At 36.4% G+C, this 24,890-nt stretch overlaps 1 long non-coding RNA gene across 1 annotated transcript in view; it reads left to right on the top strand.

Moving 5' to 3' along the window:
* LOC117098785 overlaps positions 1-20,662 on the top strand; it is a 33,598-nt gene extending 12,936 nt beyond the window's left edge. The window contains exons 2-4 of the long non-coding RNA XR_004443597.1: positions 9,114-9,204; positions 9,338-9,534; positions 18,680-20,662. This is a non-coding gene — a long non-coding RNA (uncharacterized LOC117098785). The remainder of the gene's footprint in view (positions 1-9,113; positions 9,205-9,337; positions 9,535-18,679) is intronic.
* The last annotated feature ends 4,228 nt before the right edge of the window (positions 20,663-24,890 follow it).

The following is a 24,890-nucleotide window of genomic DNA, read 5'->3' as shown; positions in this document are numbered from 1 at the left end:
ATACTAAGGGTGTGACCCAAATGCTTCACTGAAACTTAATTTCCTGCTAGCCAGGCAAAGAATGACAAACACCTTCTAATTTGACTAAGTCAGGAAGAGAGTTAGTGGTTTCTGCCACCATTGTGACTGAGAAGATTTCAACTATAATAACTGCAGTCAGGGAATAGCCCATGTCTTTATTTGGGACAACACTTTTGCTATCAACCTAATGGAATATTTACCAATCTGAGAGGAAGGAAATAAAAGCATTTACATTCCCAAGCCTCTTGGAAAGCCTCCGCATTTTGACTCGTGCTAGAGGGTTAGATCTGGTAGCATCAATAGCTCAGGAGATAATCGAAGGCAGTGAGGGTGATGTGAACCCGGTGGAAAGCACCATTAGATAACAGTTCTTTCTGTTTAAACAAAGTTGGGAGTATAATGCGAATTTTTATATTAAAATCTGTGATTGCTGTTCTTCCCCTAACTACCCTATCGACATTTTGAAAAGCTATTTCATATTTTGCTTGGAGTAAAAGAAAGATTGAAAGAGCTCACAATTCGTTTAATTTAGGGCAATGTAAATCTAGACTCTGTGTAGCTTGTACTACCAAGTGTCCATGCAGTACTGAGCAGTAAGAAAGTTCACAATAAAATGCTAGCTTCAAGGGGCTGGAAAGATATTTAAAAGAAAAGGAAATCTTTTAAAAATTAGAGATAGCATAACATTAGAGAAAAATGTGAAGGAAAATATCAACATCAAGTAATACAAATGGAAATAATTTCCAAGAAGATCCAACCTTTCATCTTTCTCCCCCATTTCTGCTTTTTTAGCACCAACTTAAGTCCCCTTTGTCAAGGTTCAACCTGAGTCACCTTTGACTTCCTGTTACTCAGGCGCTTCAAGTTATGAAGATTTTTAACCACATTCCTCCCTCCTTTTTGTGTTCCCTCCTTTTTGTTCCTATTACCTTTGTTGAGGCTCTCATCACTTGTTTGTTTGTTTTGTTTCATTTTTGAGACAGAGTCTCACTCTTGTCACCCAGGCTGGAATACAATGGTGTGATCTCAGCTCACTGCAACCTCTACCTCCCGGGTTCAAGTGATTCTCCTGCCTCAGTTTCCTGAGTAACTGGGATTACAGGCACCCACCCCCATGTTCGGCTAATTTTTGTATTTTTAGTAGAGAAGGGGGTTTCACCATGTTGGCCAGGCTGGTCTCAAACTCCTGACCTCAAGTGATCCGCCTGCCTCGGCCTCCCAAAGTGCTGAGATTGCAGTCATGATCCATCACGCCCAGCGGTTCTCGACACTTCTTATCTTATCTCCTGGTCTCCATCTCTACTATGCTCTTTTCATTCCCATTCATACTGTAAACCAGTGCTGAGGAAAAACAGTGAAATGCAGGTCTGAGGGTATCATGCCTCTGCCCTGCAATCTGCATTTACTCCCTATTGACTGAGGAATTTAGTCACTAATTCTTCCTATTGTCCTTGGTCTGCTCAAATAGCTCCAACTTCTTTTTGACCCTCCCAATACACCAGACACTCCAGTCCAACAATACTTATCACACAGTCCCCTGAACCTAAAGTTTAATGCTTTGCATCATCGAAATTCTACTCATTATTAAGATCCATTTCAATTATTATTTCCATCTTTAAAGTTGTTCCTACTCATCAATTAGATGTACTAGCCCTTCCTTATTAAACTTTCTTTATGACAATTATTTTATGTTGTCTGCTTTTAGAGCTGTTTGGGTACTTATTACACCTGAATTTAAGCTCCTTGAGGGCAGGGAATCTCTTAATCATTTTTAGTATTTCCCACAGCACTCTGAATAGTCCCTTAAACATAATAGCTACTCCATGAATATATGGTGATTTGAATAAGTTGGTTTAAAGGAAAAACAAAATTTTGTGTTCTTTTCAATAAAACAGAGGAATATTTTGAAAAACCTTACATATGAAATTTTAAAAAGGTAAATAGAAGCTTCATTTTGGGGGAAAATATTAAGGAATGTACATCATTCACTTTCTAGAATGAACTGCTCACCCCTCAGAAATGGAAAGCATTACCATTATTCCCAAACATAAAATTATAGAAATTAAAAATGGAAAGGAGTTATTAGGTTACATTGGTTTCTTTTTTTGACCTGTCAACTCGAGATCCTTATTTAATTCCATTATTTAGTGTTACTGAAAGCAGAAGTCAATTTTAATCCATTTTCAAATCTTTCAACAAATGAGTTTTAAATGAGTCCCGTGATTTTTCTTTAGGAGGCTGGTTTCATCAAGTAATAATGTATTCTCGTGCATAAAATCTTCTCAACTCTTTAGAGATCACTAGTTGCACAATTGTAGTTGCCGTATTGATTCTATTTCTTTTGAATAAGTTGGTCTGGTTTTTAACACTTGTCCCCTTTCCTCCAAAACTTATAGGATATGAAATATTCAAAGGCTTTGAGATGCTTTCCTTTGGAGTGGTGAGTTTTACTCATTTCAGATGTCATTGAGAAAAATGTTGAACACTGACTGCTTTGTGTCCATTGAAATTCCATGTCGGGGAAACTGCTAAGATGGGTGCTAGATCATCAATCAGGAATTGGGTGCATCAGGAAACCTGGCAAGGTGACACATTTGTTCTGGTTTACTTGAGATTTTTCTCAGTTTTAGCACTGAACCTTCCATTTCCCAGAAGACCCCTCAGTACAGGGCAAACGTGATAGTTGGTGGTCCTACTGTTAAAAGTGGTGCCTGGGGAAAAGTATCTTTTTATCATGTCCCCTTCTATACAACTCTAAATATTGTATTGTGCATGTAGTATATATTCGAAAATTTCTAATTAAAAATATAAAATCATGATTGGGAGCTCTAACAACTGGCTTGGGGGGAAAAGGACAGAAACATGTCAGATACTCCAAAAAATAAAACCCTAGTTGATTCTGTATTAGACCCCAGAGAACAGTGCCCCTCTAGACCAGCAACATGAACCTGGAGATTCCAGGCCCTTCCAAAACTGTGGAGTTTTCACAAGAAGTCTGCAGATCCATGTGTTCACCAAATAATATCTGTAGACAGAATAATATGACTCACACATGTATGTATGTATCTTTGCTCTTCAGATATTCATAGGAACTACTGTCATAAATAAACCAAAAATTCATTTACAATTTTAAAAAATTCAGTGCATGAGTTTTAGAACTACAGAGTTTCAGATCCGGATAGGACCTTGGAGATTGACTCTTCCGGCCCCATTCTTTTACAAATGTAGAAGCAGAGTTGCACAGCTAGTTAATGGAATGTGTGCTGCATGAACGAATCTCCCTCATGGTGCTAAGCTAATTACAGTAGGGTTTACACAGCTTTTATAGAATTGTGATTAAGTCCAGTGGGGATATATGATAACCAATTTACTATCTATCTTCAATGGCATTAAACAGTGGCTCTCCCCACCCCGCTGCCTTGATAGCAGACAGTGACAGCCTGGAGTACAGTTGCAAGGAGACAAAGACCTGCATCCCAGGACTGATTCTCCCACCACCCAGTCAAGAGATCTTGGGCAAGTCATTTACTATCTGTAGCCTTCACCATTCTCGCCTAGAAAAAGAAAAGGACTGGTTAAGATAACCTCTGGGATCCCTTTTTTGATGACACTTTATGAGCCTGTAAACCATTAGGAGAACTTTCTTGGTCAAAGCTTATAGAAAATTGGCTCCTGGAGCTTTAGCAGAAGCCAAGATTTCACACTTAGTCAATGGCAGAGTTACAATTAGAATCTAATTCTCTGGACTCCCTGCCTTTTTATCTACTTTGGTCCCCCCACAGTACATTAAGCTTGCAATGGCTGCCATCTGCCCCCAGGAAGTGCGGATCACAGATCCACACAACTATGGAAAGGAGAAAAGTAGAAGCCAATTCTAAAGTTCAAGCTTGGTAACCTGAGATTTTCTAGTTTGTGCCCTATGTACAAGCAGTGACCATTACTGATATCATCATCATTGGTATTATATTAATGACTTATATTTGAGGAGTTCACAAATCACATTACATATATGGTCTTATTTAAGCCCACAGCTATATTCTGAAGTATTGCAAGAAATCATTTTTATCACTAATTCATGAGCTTGTTGATTGGTGCTCCAAGACTACATTCTCCAATAAGTTAACTATTAGCCACATGAGGCTATTTAAATTTAGATTACTAAGATTAAATAAAAGTTTGAATTCTGCTTCTGTATTACACTAGCTATATTTCAAGTACTCAGTAGCCACATAGGTGTCATGGCTAACATATTGAATAGCACAGATATAGAGTATTTCCATTACAGCAGAAAGCTCCATTGGATACCACTGCTCTAGGAGATTGTGACTTGCCCAAGTTTACGTAGCTAGTAAGTGGCAGAGTTAAGGTCTTGAGCCTCTGACCCCAGAGCTAGTAGCCTCATCCCAGAGCAGCTTTGCCTCACCATCTAGCCTACCTATAGGTCTTTTACCATTTAATTCGTAGTGTCCACTAAAGAAAGGTAAACCAATTTTCATATCACCCTTAGAGATACACAAAAGGGTAGCACCATTCTAATTTACAAAATGTAAAAAAGGATCAGGTAATAGGGAAGACAAGCAAAGTCTGAAAAAAAGGAGCTAAACCTCAAGCATGTTCACTAGCAACCTGAAAATTAAGTATTTGTTGCTCTGTGTCTATTAAACACCTAATAATTTTCAAATATTATCAATGTCAGGCCTCTACTTTTCAAATATTATTTAAGACCAATTCTGAATCTTGAATTAGCCAGAAGACAAACGGCAGACTGGAAATCATACTACTCAGAATTCTAGCCAGAGCTATTTCACTCACATTTAACATCCCAGTTTTTCTTTCAAAAAAATACATATATAGGCAGGCATATTAGAGGAGAAATTGGAACATTATCATATTGTTTGCCTGCACTGATTTTTACACAGGTGTCATAGAAAATAGAAACAGTCATCATTATCTAGTTCCACGTCAAAGCTTAATTCAAAAAAGAGAGAGCACACTGAAGTGCTCCCAAAAAGGCAACAAAGCCTAACGAATTTTTTTTTCAGTCCACTTTGGAATAAATCAAAGGCATATATCCTAAAAAAGAAACAGCATGGTATCTGTAAAGGCTGAACTTTGAAACCACAATAGGTCTTAGTTAGAAACTTCACTGACTCTTTTCGAGTTTCTTGGCCTCTAGTAAATCCCTGAAACTTTCTGAGACTCAGTTTCCTCATCTAGAAAAAGAGATACAATATTTCCTACCTTACAAGGGTTGCTTTGAGGACTGATGATAGTGCCTATATAGCACCCAGTTTTTCTGAGTCCGGGGTATTTTTATCCACTCAAGGAGAGGTTAATTATTAACACACTGAAGGTGAGATGGGATAGATGATGTCAAGTGTGTGACAATTTGTACTGGTAACCTAGAATTCTCTTTGGTGAAAATTTTCACTTATTAATAGCTTGACTTCCTTCAGCTGAAAAAATGACACAAGTGGCTAGACAGTGCCAAGCAAATTGTGTTCTTTAGTAACAGGTATTGTTATTAATTTCCCTTAAGGGAAAATACTAACACATAATGTAGTTTAGCCATTTCTCAACTGAAAAATATCAGGCCAGGTGCAGTGGCTCACGCCTGTAATCCCAGCACTTTGGGAGGCTGAGGTGGGCAGATCACCTGAAGTCAGGAGTTTAAGATCAGCCTGGTCAACATGGTGAAACCCTGTCCCTACTAAAAATACAAAAATTAGCCGAGCATGGTAGTGGGTGCCTGGAATCTAGCTACTCAGGAGGCTGAGGCATAAAAATCGCTGAAACCAGGAAGCAGAGGTTGCAGTGAGCTGAGATCATGCCACTGCACTCTAGCCTGGGCAACAAGAACAAAACTGTCTCAAAAAAAAAAAAAACAACAAAAAAACAACAAAAAAACAAGCTGTTAATAAGCAGAATTTTCACCTAAGATAATTTTATAGTGCCACTCCAAATTGTCACTTAATTCCCATCTCACGTGCACTGTATTTATTTACAATAAGCCTCTCATTGAGTGAAGAACAATACATTGGATCCAGAAAAGTTTGTTTTCAGATCTCAATTACATTATGTGTATGTTTATAGATTTTACCCTGGGGTGAAAATTCAAATACTCATCTTGTACCTATGTTTTATAAGAACAAGTTCTATGGTAACTTTTAAATTCATTATTAGCAAAGGTTGTATTTAAGATTCCTGTGTCTACTGCTTAATAACACCCAAATTAGTCTCAATGGAATTAGCTGTAATTAAGGGCATTGTGAAATATGGTGGGGCAAACAGAATTATGCTATATTACTTTATTAATAATATTCTTTAACTACACTGTAAATTGCTATTAGGCCTGCATATTACTGCCTGGATATGGAAATAGTCTTTTGCTATGCTAATCTAACACAATTTTCTTTTAAATGTAAACAAATTATACTCTATTAATATGCTGTTCTACTTGCATAGTTAATTATTGTAACAGTAAGGAATAAAATTGTTCTGCTTTCTCTGTTTCTGATGGAAAAAGGGCTACATAAATAGTTTAATAGGGAACTAATTATGCAAAAAATTTAGATGCCTAAAATGTGTTTGTAATTACATTAAAATGGTCTTCTGTTCAAATATTGGAAAGCCTGCTAATTGGAGGCTAGCTGAAAATTTAAATATTGTGAATCAATGATTTTAATACAGTACATGTTTAGTTGTGTTTCTATTCATATTTGTCTTGAAAATGAAGAGAATATTTAACAGTGTTTAATAAGAGGGGATCTGAGTTTCATACCAATGAAGTCAGTCTGCGGCAGACTGGAATTTTAAGCATGTATTTTACAGCATTATCTTTAATTTACTCAAGAGGTATGGGCAAGTTTTGGCTCAGCAACAAGGAAAACAAAAGTATACTGCTTGCAGGATAAGTTGATGTGAAAGGAAAATCTGATGTGGACCAAATGAAATAGTCCTGGAAAATGCCCACGACAGGCAGACCAGAGTTGATATGGTTGTAAATTGTTAAACCGTTTTAGATAAATAAACACATGTAGCAGGTCACCTGCCTATTCTCCAAAGATTTCCAAGTGCATCGCTTTATCTGGTCATAATTAAGGAATGTTAAAGATGCAGTGCCTTGTCCTAAATGATTCTTTGTGGCATCCAAGCTTTTATTTTGATGTGGAACCGAGGTTCTTAATCTGAGAAAAATGCAGTGCTAAAATAAGCCCACTGTTTTGGAGAGAATTTCAACAACCTGCCCTGAATTTTTAACTATTTTGGAAAAAAAGAAGGGCAAACTGTTCATTACGACAATACAAATGAAAGCACTGCATATGTAACCAGGATTAATTGCACAGATAATTGGGAACCCAGAAATAACTTTATAATTTAAAATTCTTGCCTACTTAACAGAGCTGTTGTGAGGATCAAGAGATATGATGTACTTGAAAGCCTGCTGAAGACTGGAAAGCTCAGACGGGAGGTAGCAGGACAATCACCATGGTTATTAATAATAATGAAAAGATGAAATGTCATTTTTCATATAACATAATCCCTGCCATGGTTCTTTCCACTCAAACTTCTATAACTATCATACCTCGATGGTACAAGCAGTGATTAGGTTTGTGCTCTGGACATAACAAATGAGGGTGTGAATCCTGGCTCTCCCATTTAGGGCCCAATAGTCTGCAAAACAGTGCTCTGTGGGCCTGTTTTAAGATTTAGTACAGGGAACAGTCATAATCAGTCAACTGACTAATTTCTCCTTAACCACTGCCACATTCTTTGACCTAAAGGATATCTTTGGCCAATTTTTAAAGATAAACACTTTAAAGTGTTTGCAATGGATTTGCAAACACTTTAAAGATACTGTGCATTGGATTAAGCCCAAAAACTTAGCCTGGTCATGAACTTCTGCCCTCTTTTCACTTCCTGCCTATCACCTATGTGAGTTCTCTGCTCTACTCAGTACAGGTGAGTCCTTCTTTCCCAAAAACACCATGCTCCTTGCCACATCTGGGCTATTGAGTCTGCCATTTTCCTCACTTGAAATGCTTCCTCCTCTTCCCATATCTCTTCTTTCAGCCTAACTCAAATTGTCTTTCTTCCTCTAGGACCTTCATTGAACATTCTAATACGTTCTCAGCAATTTCTCCCTTTCTTTTGAATCCACCAGCACATAATATCTGTACCTTTTTCTTGGCACTTGGTCTGTTATCTTGCTTGTTATTTCACTTTCTTAGTATTGTATTTCTTTTCCTCTAACTGGATAATAGTCTCTTTCAGGAATTTTATTCATCTATGTGTTTCTAGCACGTGCTATGACCTATACATTGTACATTTGTACAGATGCTTGCTCTTATGTGAGAGCAGAGGCACACGGTGATCAAAGAATGTGTGGAAATGGTCTCAAGCCAATTTACCCCAAATAACCCATTTAAATGGACAGGAGGGTTTGATCCTACTGGCAATTCTGTAATTCACATGACAGGCAGCGCTGTTTGTCTGAGAAAGCATCCTGGGTCATAGTAGAACCTGAATGGTTTGTATCAAATATATTGGCGAAGTGGTGCTTTGTCTAATTCCATCCTGCCATTATACAACAATTATCCACCTCTCTGTATGCACAGAGAACATACTGTATGTTTACTGGAGTTGGACATAAGACACGTATCTGAAAATTGTCAATCCTGGTTTTACTCTACTAAAACTATTTGTTGTGTCTCTTTTCTTTTTTGTTTGTTTGTTTTTTGAGACAGGGTCTCACTCTGTTGCCCAGGCTGGAGTGCAGTGGCACAATCATAGCTCACTGCAGCCTCAAACTCCCAGGCTCAAGCCATCCTTCTCCCTCAGCCTCCCAAGTAGCTGGGACTACTGGTGCACATCACCGTGCCTGGCTAATTTTTAGTTTTAGTTTTTGTAGAGACAGGGTCTCACCAAGTTGCCCAGGCTAGTCTCAATCTCCCGGCCTCAAGCAATCCTCCTGCCTCAACCTCCCAAAGTACTGAGCTTATAGGTATGAACCACTGCACCCAGCCTCATGTCTCTTCAAGATAGAAATTTCAAAGGTGTATGATTGCTATTTACTGTAACTTTTTATTTAGGGTATTTGTTATGTCTCAGGAAAGCCAAATGACTATCTTGTTCTCTAATGATGGAGAAGAATACTCACAAGCTGCTCCCCACCTCCCACTGGTATGTTAACCAAGAATATCTACCTTTTTAAAAATGCTACCAGACTTTTATACCAATGGAAAGTGGTGTATTGATTGATGCAGTCATCAATTAATGCATTCTCTTTTTCCTTCCCACAATTATTAATGAGCAGTGAAATGCCAATATGGTGGAAACAGAAGGGAGAAGAAAGAACAGCGGAGACACTGATCATTCAAAACCAAAGAAGCAGCTCATGCATAATGGAGAGCTATATGCATGCAAATTACTAAGAGGAGTAATTCCCTTTTTTCTAGGATATTGTATTTAGCCTTCTCTATTCAGAAGAGTTCTATTTCCCAGGCCAAGAAGGTAAAATGTGGATTGTACGTGAATAGCCTTGTGAATGAAAAATGGCTAAATTCTTTTTATTAAGTGGAATAATCAAACTGGCAGAGTACTTTCCCAAAATTTAAATTCCCATTACAGAGAAGAGACACATTCTTGCCCACTTATAGCCTCTGTTCTTTATCACGTGCTTTCTCCCTAGCTGCAGAAGCCTAGAAGAACCTTGTTCGGTGACGTCTTGTAATGGATTGTCACAGAGAGATCCACAGGCATGGCCAGCAGAAAGTAGGGCACAGGGAGAAGCTAGCTCCCTAATTTCTTTTTCCTTTTTCAGCTGAGATATACATGACGCTTTCTTGATCTTTTGCTCTGTTTCCACCGGTTGTATTAAATATGCATATAAAATGTCCATTTAAAACACCATATACTTTGTGCCAGACTAGTCCATTTTCACTATCTTCTGATCTCTTACAGACAGAATATTAAAATCCGAGAAGGATTTAGCTCAGTGCACATGTTGCCACTGGTAACCCATGGTAATAAGGTAACCCTATATATTCACAAGTGCCATATGTTACATGCATAGATACATATGCAGACAGAGTGACTGTTTTTAGAAAATTCATGCCTTCCAGTAAAAAAAAAAAAAAAAAAAAAAAAACAAAGAAAAAAAAGAAAGTGTTCCCTGGAGTACACCACCAGTGCATTGGGCTATTGATGCAATTTACTCTCCAACTTTCAGAGCTTTATTTCTGGTTTTACAGGAATTACAGGAAAACCAAGTTATAAAAGTTCTCAAAAAACAAAGAAGGAGTATTTACTGAAAAGTCTCCATGAAATGAAATCTATCAGTAGACGTCCAAATGTAAGCCACTTAAAGGTTTACATTCAAGCCAGATAGAGATTTTTTTCTTAAAAAAAAAGTATATTTTTGTCCTCATTTTCTAACAAAATAATATCCCCTAATCTTGACTGTTAATGTATTAATGTAACTAGTAAGATTTAAAAATTATATACAAGTAAAATTTAAAATTTACATATATGGACATGTAAAATGTTTTAATTATATATATTTGGATTCCATAACAGGTTGCAATCTTTCCATATCCTCCTCAGAAGTCAAAACCTCAAGACATAGGAGATACATTAACAGATGAAGTGAACTCATATTTTTTTAGCCCAGCAAGACAAGACCAAACCTTAGCTGTGGCTCCATTTAGTCTATTAAAGGAATGTGTAACAGTTTTGTAAAAGAGAAAACTACTTTCTCAAAAGATCTTATAGATTCTTAACACCTTGATTTGATCCTGGATAGAAAGATAATACATTTAAACTCTACAGAAAAATTTTATCTGGAAGAAAACAGGTCTATTTGTTTAGGTTTCAAAAAACATTAATGAATGCTTCTGGTAAGATTACAATCAAGCAACATGAATAAAGATCAAGTCAGAGCTACTGAATCCCCTCAGTAAGCTCTCTTATCTGGAATCACCATCTGTTGAACTGAAGGTAGAAGGCTGCCTCAGTTTCCTCAATGGGACTGTGACTAGGCAGGGTGTGAGAGGAAGGTACATTTATTTGATTCCAATTCCAGAGAGCGTAGTACAAAGGAATAGTGGCTCATGCTACACTATCAATTTTATAAGTGATTTCTTTGGAACAAAGGTGCTTTCTTCTACATTTTCCATTTTCCTGAATATTCCTAAGAATTTTTTTTTTCTTTTTCTTTTTTTTTTTTTTTGAGACAGGATCTCCCTCTGTCACCCAGGCTGGAGTGCAGTGGCATGATCTCAGCTCACTGCAGCCTCAACATCCCAGGCTCAAGCAATCCTCCCACTTTAGCCTCCTGAGTAGCTGGGACCACAGGTACTTGCCACCACGCCTGCCAGCCTTATTTTTTGTAAAGATCCAGTTTCACCATGTGGCCTAGGCTGGTCTCCAACTCCTGGGCTCCACCAATTTGCCCACCTCAGCCTCCCAAAGTGCTGGGATTACAGGTGCGAGTCACCTCTCCCAAATCCTAAGAATGTTTTTATTAGTCTATACTTTGTGTTTTCTCTGATGGTATGTATTGCCTTGATAGCCAGAATTTTAAAAATGGTTTTACGGAGGACAAAAGCAATGTCTGATGGTCCCTTCTTCCATCCTATATTACATACATATCTATCTCTCTTTCTTTTCAGACGTTCCCATTGTGCCTGAAGGCTTCTTTTCCCCTTTACTGGCCAAAGATGCCTCCCTCCACTGGGAATGCCAGGCCCACACGCCCTGGTTGACCTCCTCTTCCATCAATACACAGTCCTCCCTTCTTCTCCAGTGGGCTCTGCTCCTCTCTCTTTTTCATCACTTTTATGTATGTTTACATTATGGTGGCCTCAAGGAATTGTATTGCAGGTACCAGATCTAAAGCACCATGAAAATCTGAAAAGCAGCAGGAATGGAGAATGCTTGTTCCAGGCTGATAATTACCAAAAAGTCAGTTTATGTTAGCTGTGATAATTCACAAAGCCTTGTGCATCCTAGTAATTTGGTTCTTTCTAATGCCTCCAATTCTCCTGTTACAAATTGATAAAAATTAGATCCAAAAGTCAGCATATCTTCTTTTTTATCTCAAACTATAGCAATGTACCATAAATGTCCAGGAAGTAGATAAACTCATAATAACATAGAGAAGCTACAAGAGAAAAGTAAAACAGATTACTCTCTTCTATATTTTGGGTTTTCTGTATGTCCGCACGCAGTCATATATTCCTGGGTTCTTGCATCTAAACTCTTTTTAACACATCACTTGTTTTCAGTAGATGGATAAAGGAAAGACTCACAGACTCTTTTAGAGCAACCAAAGAATCTGTAGACTATTGTACTTCGAAAAAATAACCACTTGAACATGGTCCTTTATCCCTTCCTCCTTCAGAGTCTTCTCATTCTCTGTTGAGCCTTATAAGCTCTTCTGTTTCAAGACTGCTACTTTCAAAAATAAGTATGAGCTGCTCTGGGAAACAGAAGTTGTTTGTTGTTTGTTTCAGAGAAATGAAGGTGAACGCAGCGCACTATGGGGAACCAGTTGTTGCATAAAGCATGAATTTGCTATAAATGCAGATAGAGGTACATCTCAGAGACAAATACTGTAGACGGATTTAAGACAAAGTTGGTTTTATTGACTAGAAAATAACAGGAATTAATTACAACATGCTACTTAAAATATACTGAAGGTAAAAGAGGTAAAAATATAATAAATCAGCTATGGCAGTGATCTCTTTATATGATTTCTATAACTTGATATTTCCCCTTATGGAAGTGAGGAATCAGCTCAAGGGCATTGAAAAAGAATGGAATTCCTGCAACTTTTTTTTTTTAAATAAAATCCCAGGATAATCTAAGGGGTTGTTTCAATGTTTCTTTATTTAGGAAAATCTTATGGAAACTTGACAATTAGAGGGAGAAAAGCAGTAATAAGTAAACCATAGTACCTGCATGGGAGATCAGGTGAGAGAAGAAATAGACTGAGTGAGGCCCAACTGTGACCAACCCTGATTGTTAGTGAGAACAATTTGTAAGAAGGCATCAATTAAAAACTTAAAAGTATGTATATTTGAGGAGATTTTTTTACTTTGGGTGAAACTTCTTTGCCATATTCATATACATTGTTTATGTAATAGATTTTCCATGAATGTGAAAATGTACCATGTTGTTTACATTTTAACCAGAATACACTGAAAGTCCAGCAAAATGAGACTTTCCCTCTAAATATCGCTTTTTCACATTTTACCAGCTGTTTCTTCACCCTGCTCTCTAGACTCCATTTCTCCATGCCCCCTTTATCAGGCTAGTTGCTATTTATCATTGCGTTCCACTTAGTGACACTCCTTAGGCAAGTCTTCCCTGTAACCCAACTGTAAGACAGGTACCCAAGCTGTGTGTGCTCCCACATCACTCTGAAATTCCCCTGGCAACATTAATTCCAGTTCACACTACTTTTTAAGTGTCTTCCCCAATAGACCAAGTTTCAAGGGCAAAAATTCATGTCTGTCTCATGAACCCTGCTGTCTCCTGAACATTCAATAACATCACCTAGCACTCAAATGTTTATGTTAAAGCAAAATTTATCAGGCTACTTAAATTAGGCCCAACACATTTCCGATAATCAGTAATTAAAAATAGAATGGAGAATGGATTTTCAAATTACCAAAACATGTCAAGTAAACAGCTGTAACAAGTTTGAACTCTTCAGTCATTCAACATCCTTGTGTTTGTGATCACTATCAGCTACTTGCATTGTCTCCCACAGTCTTGTCCTCTTCCTTTTCTTCCATTTGGAACTCTGAGTCTATGCCAGTAGCAGTCATTGTCCTCTTACTCCAAGACACCATCATCAGGGAGTAAAACTGGATGGTTATAGTAACAGCAGATGTAGTTCAGAAATAACTATATTTCTTCTTGCTGGGGTCACATTGTCAGCTCTATCTGCTCTCTGGCTAACCACAGACACATCCCACAGATACAAATTTTTAAAGTGAACAAAATACAAGGTTATTTACTTGAATTGAAATCATGTTATTAATATTTATGTTAACTACAAAGCAAACATCCAGGTACATTGTTGCTATGTTTCAGGAGTCGCTACAGTGTCATTTAACTCCTTGCTGCTCCTGGAAACAAGAGTTTCCCTACAGACTCAATGTGACTTCATCTAGTGTTGCTGCCACCTTTGCCAGATTATGTCTCTCAAACTTTCAGATGTTATGGGAGAAAGTTGCTTAATTTCTGAGCATCAGTTTTCAAGAATTTCTTTTTGAAGAGTGAGAAAAAATTCCGGAAGCATGATTTCTGAAATGCCCCAGAGCCAGCTGAGATAATCCTGTCATCATTGAGCCTTAGTGATTCATCAATGATTCAAATGACCAATCAACCAGAAAGAAAGAGCCAAAAGACTTTCATGATGTTCATTTGCTAGAATCAAGATCATCTAGAAAATAAATGGCTGATGTAGAAAATGTAGGATACAGTTTCATAATTAGCCTTTGGGGGAATAAAATCCACAGAAGTAACTTCTACCAGAAATAATCACTGTTGATCTTATTTATCATGTGTTTTACTAGGTAATGGAAAAATACATCTATTTATGGATTAACTAGTAGGTTAAACACTACAACCATTTTTTGAGTTACTATTTTTTTAATTGAGAAACACTAGTAAAAACATAAAAAGGCATGTCACAGTCTGGGAGAAAAAATATATATCTTTGATAAAGAATTTATGTCCAGAATATATAAATAACTCCCATAAATTGATACTAAGAGGATAATTAGTAACAAAAATATAAAAAACAAATTTTTAAAGTGAACAAAATACACGAATAGGCACTTCACCAAAGAAGACATCTAAATGGTCCATAAAGACATGAAAAGACACTCCAAAGCACTAATAATCAAGGACTGCAAATTCAAACCACAATGAGATGCTACTACACAAGTAGTATAATGCCAAAATGTAAAGAGTAACAGCAGGAAGTTCTGGTATGCATATCCTCGATGAGAGTATAAAATGGTACCACCACTTTGGAAAATTGTGTGGCATTTCCTAACGCATTTAAACTGCTACATATATTCCATCCTAGGTATATATTCAGGATAAATAAATGCATATGTCAATAAAAGACTGCTGGAATAAGAATGTTCTAAGCAGCCGTATTCATAGTAGCCAAAAAGCAGAAACATCACAAATGTCTATCAGCAGGAGAGTACATATCAGTGGACATCTATGTTGTTGAATGCATCAATAGCTCATTCCCTTTTATTGCTGAGTGGTAATCTACTGTGTGCATACAAGAAAAACTCCTCAACTTCCAAGTAGGTGCCAGAACCTGTATTAGTATCCTACAGCTACTACCACAATCTGTAACTTGCTTTTTCAGTAAAATATGGTATTAATATTACCATCAATATTCTACATGACATAAAATTATTTGTGATGTATATGAAAGACATATATGACATATATGCCATTTTCATTATTTGCACTATTATAATGAGTCAACAGACTTTGTTACATTTTACTAACTCAAATTCCAATGATCTCTGACCCAGGAAAGACACAGCAGAACTCACAAAGCTAAAAACTGTGAATGAGGTTGATCCTTTAATGATAATTGTTAATAATGAATATCCTGTAAAAAATCTACAAATACCACAAACGAGAACCCTAAGGGCTTCCTTGACAATTAAGAACAGAGCTGCTTAAATGTCCCTACGAAGTCATGTCAGTTTGTATAACAGATGTCCACATTCTACCAAGGACAATATTTACATTCAGAGTATATTGTAAATAAGACTACAATATTCTCATTTAATTGTATTTACTTAGTAACTGATTAAAATAAATACTAAGAAAGCTTTAATTTATTTTTACTTTTCAGGTAGCAAGAACGACGCAACTCAGTAAATCACACCAGAGTGCATTTTCCCACCAGAAACAGCCAATGTGCGGTTCAGTCACTGAAACATGGCAACTGGGAGGTTTTATGTAGGTTAATTACAAATACACTTAACCCATTTCCTTCACTATTTTCTGCATTTGTTATCTGTGCTGTTTCATTTGAATTATAAAATTCATGAGTGCTAGGTTGTATTTTCTTTGTTACATTGGAAAAGAACTTGTCACATGAAATGAAAGCTCAATATGAACAATGATCATAACCTGTACATCATGAAAACTGCTTCAAGTGATCAATATTTATTGATTAGGGTCATTTTAGTCTACAAAACAGACTAAGCAGTCATTCATAAAGGGACTGTTAGAATTTTATTCTTTTGCAGTTTGGAAAACAATCTATGGTATAAATATGAATTCCCAAATACTTATAAGCAAAGCCTTGTTGTACAGCTAGCCGTTGGCATCCAAAACTGAAATATTAGAAAGTCTTTCATCAAGAAGAATCTCTATTGAAATGACCCATTACCAGGATTATAGGCTGTGGGGCTGTAAGTTAGCCCCTTATGCTAACCCGTAAATTAACCTTTTAAATTAACTCCTTATCTGACGTTTACAGTTTAGCAAATTACATCGATTAAATAATGCTCTCTATTACATTTTTAGATGGCAAATGTTCACCATGGGCATTATAGCCTTGATGGAGAAAACAGTAGAGAGAGGAAAAACATCAAAGAGGAGGTTTTGATCATGGAATGAGTCTGGGTGCCCAGGTTTTGTGGAAGCCTCTGAGGAGAAAGGGACATGCTCAAGAGCTCAGTTCTGAAGGAGGAGCAGACACTGAGAAGGAAGTGAGGACTATACCAGAGAAATGATATTATCTTGGGAATATGTTCTAAGATGCAAAGACCAGAACAAACAACCCTGTACAGGGCACTAATTGCCTTTCACTTTTTTATTACAGAAGATTTTTAAAAATAGAAATAAATACTTGGCCTTATTGGAGAATAAAAAAGGTAAAAACGTTTCTGGAGTTAATTGGACACTCTGGATAAAAAGCTTTAAAACTATGCATATATTTTGAGGCAGAAAGACAAATGTTAGGCCAGACGCGGTGGCTCACACCTGTAATCCCAGCACTTTGGGAGACTGAGGCAAAAAGATCACCTGAGGTCAGGAGTTTGAGACAAGCCTGGCCAACATGGTGAAATCTCATCTCTACTAAAAATACAAAAATTAGCTGGGTGTGGTAGCTCATGCCCATGATCCCAGCTACCTGGGAGGCTGAGGCAGGAGAATCACTAGAACCTGGAAGGCAGAGGTTGCGGTGAGCCGAGATCATGCCACTGCATTCCAGCCTGGGTGACAGAGTGAGACTCTGTCTCAAAAACAAAATAAAAATAAAAATAAACAACAACAAAAAAAGAAATACAAATGTTAGGATTTTTTCTCCTGAGAAAATTATCAAGCAAATATGGCAAAGATTTATACCTGTGTAAAAAGAAATTGCAGTGTTTTTTATAATATTAAAAATTGCAAACTATCACAAGAAGAGAAAACCAAACACCGCATGTTCTCACTCATAGGTGGGAACTGAACAATGAGATCACTTGGACTCGGGAAGGGGAACATCACACACTGGGGCCTATCATGGGGAGGGGGGAGGAGGGAGGGATTGCATTGGGGAGTTATACATGATATAAACGTTATGCACATGTACCCTAGAACTTAAAGTATAATAAAAAATAAAAAAAAAAAAAATAAAAATAAATAAATAAATAACATTAATTGATGAAAAAAAAAAAAACAAGTTCTTCCATTGCATTTGTGTCTGGAACTGTTGACCATTCCAAATCATTTCAATGTTAATACACTTTTTACTAGTCTAAATAAAATACCATTTTTACATTTAACTATTTAGTATATATGGAATTTATCTTTATTTTGATAGAAAGTGAGAACCTAAATAGTTTCTTCCCAACAGTTAATTTTATCAACACCGTTAAATAATTCTTTCCTTTTGGATTGTGATGTAACCTTTGGCATATACTAAATTTTTATCCACACTGAAGTTTGTTTCTGTACCCTCTTTGTAGTTCTGTTGCTTCTGGTATGTTTATCAGGCCTATATACCACTGTAGCATTACAACATATTTTACTAGTTGGTAGAGGAAGTCTCCCTCTGTCATACTTCTTTGTCGAACTGTTCTAGTCTCAAGTATTGGTTCTTTCAGATAAACTTTAGAGTCATGCTGTCAGTTTTGAAAAAAATTGATATTTTTATTAGAACTGTATCAAATCTATAAATTAACTGAGAAAGATACTTTAATAAGATTTTGTCTTTACATATAAGAATTTATGTCTCTATTTATTGATATCTGCTGTTGTTCACATTAAAAATTTTAATAATTAAAAAAAAAAAAAAATTAAATCACCTAAATGTTTATCAATAGAGATTGATTTGATATCATCAAATATCCATACAGTGAAATTCTTTTATCTAGTAGAAAAATGAGTATATAGTGCTGTATTTATTGACTTAGAAAATACATGTATGATATTTTCAGTGAAAAAAAAGAATATTTACAAAGCAGTGTGTAGAGAGTGGTAAAAGATTTACATTACTATAGAAAATAAAAGGCTTGAAAAATCTTCACCCATGTGTGGTTATAGCTGCAGTGGGATTATAATTAAGTTTATTTTATTTTTTGTATGCCTTTTACCCTTTACTTCATAACAGGGGAAACACATGGAAGACAACATTAATTGTTGGAACTAAATGCACAAGAATCAGGAGCATCTTAACTCCATGCCCTGAACATGATAGGTACTGAAGAACTGTGGATTAATTATTTTTTGATTGATTGATTGAAAATGTGTCAATACAGAAAAGCAAAGGCGAAGCTTACAGAGGGAGAGTGGTGCAGTTAAATTGTAAAGTTAAATCGACTTTTCTGGCAGCTGCAGAAAGATTCCTCTTCTGCCTCCTGTAAGCGCTCTGAGGATATTTAAATTGTAGGGCTCTAAGTGGCTGCTCTCAACTTGCTTCAAAGATAATAACGTCACCTTACAGTTTATAAAGCACCTTGTTACATCCCTTTGGAGACCTACAACAATCCTGTATGACTCTAGGTATTATTCATTCTTTTTTTCAAATAAGAAAACTGAAGCACAGAGGAAGGAGTGACACATTAAAACCCATGGAACTTATACACTAGTTAAGATAATGCTAGCAGCTATAACAAATAAATGCCAAAATCTCAGAACTTAATACAATAAATCTTGCTTTTTGATTATGCTATGGCACCATATGGTGTTCTGGGTAGCTGAAGAGTCATCCACAAGGTATTTCAGGGATCTAGGCTCCTTGGATCTGTGGCTTCTAGTCTTCAAATCTTCTGCATCCAACAAGCAGGTGGAGAATGAGGAATTGGAATAGGCATTCCTTGATTTAAGCTCTTTGGTCCAGAACTGATACACATAACATCTGTTGATATCCTATGACTAGAATGTCACCTGGTCCTCATCTGGATACAAGAGGATGGTACTGAGAAATAATTGCAGCCTGGGCAGATGCTTTTCAGTGCAATTCTTTTCTAAAGAAGAGGCAGACTGAAGGCTACATGCCAGTAAGTAGAATCTCCAGGACTCAAAAACAGACACATGACCTTAAATCCAGTGCTCTTGCTACTACAACACACTGCCTCTGTATCCAGTGTTGCCTCAGCCTAGGTCGTGGTTTTGGAGTGAATTAGAACCTGACCCTAACACTCGACAGTATTAAAAAGGGGACTGTCACCAGTGGGACGAACCCTTGAACTAAGCATGAGGAGAACCTGGCTTATGCCCTGGCTCTGCTCTATATGACTGATTGAGTAAATCATGAAATCGCTCTGCATCTCTTTTTTTCAAAGTCATTGATACAAACCTATACTTCTCAACTTTTCACAATTAAGCTACTAGATTCTTACATTATTTTTCCCTAAGATGCTCAGACATTCCTATAATGTTATACGAGTCTATGTTATAAGAGCCCCTTAACAATAAGTGGTAGCTGATAAAACCACATCAATACATAATTCTATACAAAGGTAAGAAACTGGAAACATTATCTGGCCTTCATAGACCTTGCTTGGATAACTGCTCAATTTCTACGAAGGTATTGGAAGTATTGGGGGGTGACATTGGCCACTCCTGTAACTATTTCTGCAAATCTCCAATTGGGAACCATAGAGCTTCATGACCTAAGGCTCCAACCAGTTACCATCTGAAAATGTCTTTTGTCTCTGTAATCTTGACAAGTAAATTCCAGTCACACCCACCCCAAGAAGAGTGTGCCTGAAAATACTGGTTTCCTTCTTCTCAAGTTGTCTGAATCCAGAAGTATATATTAATCTGGAAGTGGCTGGAGGTGATGGAAAGGAGAGGATGTTGAAAAAAGCACCCTTGGTGAAGTGGAGCAGTAACTCTCTCAGGAGCCTCATGAGTTTGTAACATCGTTTGACCTCCAAAGCTTTCTTCATCACTCATAAATCCATAATCATCACTCCACCTTGGAAAAATCTCATTCTGCTCTTCTCTATCACCTACATGAAATGTATCAGGAATAAAAATTAACATAAGGAACTTTCACCAGCTTTATAAAATCTTAACCCTTTTGTACACTTGTTTCTGATAATTTTAAGAACTAATGTAAATAATCGTTAAAACGTTGAACCGTGCCTAGATACTGTTCCTGTGTCTCATTTTCTTATTTCCTTTCCCAGAAGTAATCCCTAAGCTAAATCTGAACAAACTGAAAATCTGGTAAACATCAGCTCAATGTTGATTATTTCCATGCATAAATGTTCATTAACAATATATAGCATGTTTTTTGCATGGTGGCAAACTTCATATAAATGGCATCATACTGTATGTATTATCCTACGCTTGTTTTCTTTATTGCTTAAAATGTTTTTAAATTTTAATGATTGAAAGCATAGTACTCTAGCACATTCCTTTTAAAAGCTATAAGGCCATCTTTTCCATAAATACACCAAATTTTAAAACCCATTCTCCCTATGGAGAAGTGATATATCAATACATGATATAATATTGCATTAACATTATTATACATGTTTTCTTGTACAAAAGTATGAGAGTTCCTGTGATACACATATGTAGGAATGGGTCAGGGATAGCATTCTTTTCTACTGGACTAGATATTGACACATTTTTCTCAAAAGTGATTTTGACAATTCCTAAACATTCCTATTACTTCACTTATTTGCCAAACTCCTTTTTACTAATCTGATTGGTTTTGAGGCAGGAGGCAGGACTCAACTCTGGATCAGATTGAGGACTAGCTGAAACAGGGAGGAGGCACCTAAAGCACTTCTCCATAAGACACAACCACTAAAGCCATAACAATTTACCATTGCCATGGTGACACCACCCTTTTCCATGGAGACAACCTGGAAATTACCATCCTTTTTCTAGAAATTTCTAATTAGCCTGCCCCTTAAAGTGAGAATAAATATGACTGCAGGACTGCCCCTGAGCAGCTGCTCTTAACACACTGCCTAGAGGGTAGCCCTGACTTCCAGGAGCAGTCCTCAGTAAAGCTTGTTTTCTTCTACCACCAGCTCACTCTTGAATTCTTTCCCCAGCGAAGCCAAAAACCAGCCCAGACTAAGGCCCAGTTTTAGGGCTCACCTGCCCTGCAACAGTTTGAATTCGAATATCAATAATTCCTGGTGTGATTAGAAAGCTTTCATGCATGTACCTGCCATTTGGGTTACCTATTCTGTGAATTTCTTATTCATATCCTTGGTTCATTTTCACACTGTTTTTTTAAAAATAATTTATAGAATTTCATTATATGTTCTGAATAGTAATCCTTAATTAGTTGTTGAGTTGAAAATATCTTTTCCTAATATCTATTTGTATGGCTTATGTTGTTGTTATTTTTAACTTTACTTTTAATGTTTTTGTTTGTAATAATTTGATATTTTAGTACAGCAAAAGTCCTAAATATTTTCCTATGTGTTTTATGCTTTTTGCATGTTATTTAAGGAGGATAGTTTGCACTCACAAAGATATTTCCTATTTTTTTTTCTGAAAGCAGTAGTTTTCTTTAACATCTGAATATTTTATCTGCCCTGAAATTTATATGTATGCACTGGTGTAATGAAAAATATAATTTCATGGAAAACCAATTGTTCGAGCCCTGTTCATTGAACTAGTTGAGCTAGTTCCTTTATTATTATTCAGAATTCATTCATTTTTCTTGGCTCTTTGTTACAGTAATAGTTTTAGAATCATCTGATAAGATTTTTTCAATTAAAATAGCATTCCATTTATAGATTAGTTGTGGAGATAGGAATAATATCTTTATAGTATTAGCTTTCGCATTTAGGATCTTGGTTTATCTTTTTATTCTGGCATTCTTTTGTCTTTTGTAAGGTTCTCCACAAAGATATTACTCATCTTTAGTTAAATTTATGTTTAGGTACCTTATAGCATTTGTCATTATTTGAAACAATGTTTAATTTTTAATTATATTGTGATTGATTATTTCATATGGAAGAGAAGCACTATTCATTCAATTTTTGTTTATTGATGTTTTATCCAACAAGATTTCTGAATTCTCCTGTTAGTTCAAATAATTTGTCTATCTAGTTTCTTGGTTTGTTTGTGGTTTCTTTCTATAGAACAGTTATGTTACCCAAAATAAGAACAATTTTGTCTATTCTTTCCTAATGTGTGCAATTGTTACTTCTTTTTCTTATCTTACCGCATTAACTAGAACTACCATTAAAATACTAAAAGCATGTTGGTGGTGGGTATTCTTGTCTTTTTGCTAACCAAAATGGAATGTTTCTCATGGCTCACAGATAAATGACGTTTGCTCGAGGCTTTTCAAAGTTCATCCTTTAGGTTTGGAAAATTTTCTTCTATTCCTAACTTGCTCTGAGTTTTGTATTTTGTTACTGTTTTAAATTATGAATGAATGCAGAATCTTATCAATTTAGTTTGCATCTCTTAAGATAATCACCTACTTTATCTCTGTATGTCAGCTAATGTGAATTACTTTAGTATATTTTCTGGAGTTAAACGATCCTTAAATCCCTGAAGTAAATTACTTGTTTATATGTTTTTTTAAAAATTCACCAGTAGAGGATAATTAGATATTATTTTATTTAGGATTTATGCAACTATGCTTGTATGACTAATCTATATTTCCTTCTTTTACTTTTCTTTTAAAAGTTTTGCCAGCATTATAATTTTTCTTCCTTTTCTGTGCTCTGAAGTAGAGAAGACAAGACATGATACATTTGCTTCTTAAAGCTTTGGTGCTGGGACCTGAGTTATTAGCATGATCATCTAAATCACCAGTCATTTATTTGTAAATGTTATCACATTTATTGTGATATTTGTATTTCAATAGCTATATTTTTTCCAACATCTCTATGTTTTTGCATATCTTCCTGTTCCTGTTTCAACTCTGCCTGACTTTGGTTCATGATCTTTTTCTTTTTAATGAATATAATATTCTCCTTGATCTCTTTGAACATTCTAAACATTTTCATCTAAGTCTTTTCTTAACTGCACCGTTAAATTAACTCTTGTTCTGGTTGTTGATTTTGTTGACTATTTTGTTTAGCATTAGATTTCTTTTCTTGTTTTGGGTTTTTTTTTTCCCTGCAGAATTTGTTCTGTTCTCTCTCTGTTCCTATTTGTCTTTCTCTCTCTTTCTTCCTGGGCTCTCCCTTCCCAGTCTTTAGCGGTGAAGACTGACTAGTCAACACCCAGCTCATATTAGAATGCATGCTTTCTCCTGCTCTACCATAATTTGAGAGATATAACAAATCAAATAATCAGATGGATTGGCTCAACTCCTTGTTGTGAGGCAGCGTTTTTGTCTGTTGTCTGCCTAGGCCCACAGAGTCCCATAAAGCTATGACTTCAGGCGGTGACTCAGCAGTAACTTTTTCCAACCTCATGTCAGGAAGTGGTAGGCTTACCTCAGTTCCCAGCTTCAAGCTGTACATTTGCCTAAGTATGTCCTCTGTACATTTGGCTAGGTATGTCCTCTGTGTGTTTGGTACGGGAGCCAAGCTGCCATTACCTGATTCCAGAGTTGGAATCTGGTAGAGCTGCATGTTCAGCCCTTATGACACTTTCTGTTCCTGTTTTATCTGTGATTCACAGATATGTTTATCCCATTTTGGTGTCTACCTACATCATCTTGGTCATCTCTTTTTAAATTTCATCTGTAGCTTCCAATTGTTTGAAAGAGAGGATTTTGTTAAAGCATAAATTCACTTAGCAGTTTTACACAAAATTGCAAAAAAAAAAATTCTTAAATTAATATTTCGTCTTTCCTAATGCTTGATAAGAGCTATGCACGCCATTGAACCCTTATGAGCTCCTGTGAGAGGAATGGATGAATAAATGAGTGATGAAGGAAGGAATGAAATAACATGAATAATTAGAAGAGGAGAAAGACTATAAAATACTTACTCAAAGAAGCTTAAATGAGTAGAATAATTAATAATCACATAATTCAAAGTTCCCAAAGAGTATACACTTGTGACAATCTCCTATCAGGACTACAGTCCTATTTCTCTGTGATTCTCTTAGCTCAGCCTTTCTCTGACCTGGAGCTGCAGGCTACCCACTAGCGGCGACTAAGACAATCTGCTTCTTCATTCACATTTAGTAAGAGGAAGAGATAATGGCTTCCCACCACTCTCTCAAGCATAGAGAAACAGCCTTACAAGCCTACCATAACCCTCTAGCTGGGTTTTATTTCATAAAACCACATTACACATTCTTTCTCCAACAAAGGACTTGCAAGGGAGATGAGATTATTCTTATACCAATCTGGCCCATCCTTTAATTAGGGGTCACTTCTCTGACCACATTGTTGCTTTTTACTGAGACAGAAGGTATGGAATGGATGCTGG

Source organism: Trachypithecus francoisi, unplaced genomic scaffold (assembly GCF_009764315.1).
Source record: "Trachypithecus francoisi isolate TF-2019V2 unplaced genomic scaffold, Tfra_2.0 Contig01474, whole genome shotgun sequence".
Taxonomy (NCBI): Eukaryota; Metazoa; Chordata; class Mammalia; order Primates; family Cercopithecidae; genus Trachypithecus; species Trachypithecus francoisi.
The sequence above is the reverse complement of the archived record's forward strand: the minus strand, read 5'-3'. Positions and strand labels throughout refer to the sequence as shown.